The sequence below is a fragment of the Eimeria mitis genome, genomic scaffold (genome assembly GCF_000499745.2).
Source record: "Eimeria mitis Houghton genomic scaffold, Emh_scaff342, whole genome shotgun sequence".
Classification (NCBI taxonomy): Eukaryota; Apicomplexa; class Conoidasida; order Eucoccidiorida; family Eimeriidae; genus Eimeria; species Eimeria mitis.
In genome coordinates this window covers 17,827-18,570 of record NW_013571763.1, presented here as the reverse complement: position 1 = coordinate 18,570, position 744 = coordinate 17,827, and positions in this window count along the sequence as shown.

Below are 744 nucleotides of genomic sequence, written 5' to 3'. Positions count from 1 at the left end.
CCGCCGCTGCATTGGTTTGGGGGGGGGGATGGTTGCTGCTGCTTCGCCGCGAGTCTATGGCGGGGTAGAAGGAATAGAAAGTCAGCTCCTTTTTATTTATTTTTATTTATTTATTATTTATTATTGTTGTTTGTTTGTTGGTTTGTTTATTTTATTTGTTTGTTTATCTATTTATTTATTTATTTATTTTGTTTGTTTGTTGATTTTATTTGTTTGTTCATCTATTTATTTATTTATTTATTTTATTTGTTTTTTTGTTTGTTTGTTTATTTTTTTCTTCGTTTGTTTTTTCTGTTTCTTTTTTGTATACCCTTTCATTCTTTCTCTCCTTTTTCTTTTTCTTTTTCTTTTTTTCTTTCTTTCTCTTTTCTTTCTCTCTTCTTTCTCTCTTCTTTCTCTCTCTCTTACTTCTCTCTTTTTTTCCTTTTTTTATTTATTTCTTTGTCTCTTTATCTCTTTATATTTTCCTTTCTCTTTTCTTCTTTCTCTCATTTCTTCTTTCTCTTTTTTTTTCTGTATTTCTCTCTTTTCCTTTTTTTTTATTTCTTTCTCTCTGTCTCTATTTCTTTTCTTTGTTTTTTCTTTTTTTTTCTGTTTATTAATTATATTATATTTGATCTATAAATACCCCTAAACTACCCGCATCTGTACAAACTTTTCTTTTTATATTTTTTTATTTTATTTTATTTTATTTTATTTTATTTTATTTTATTTTATTTTATTTTATTTTTTTTTTATTTTTTT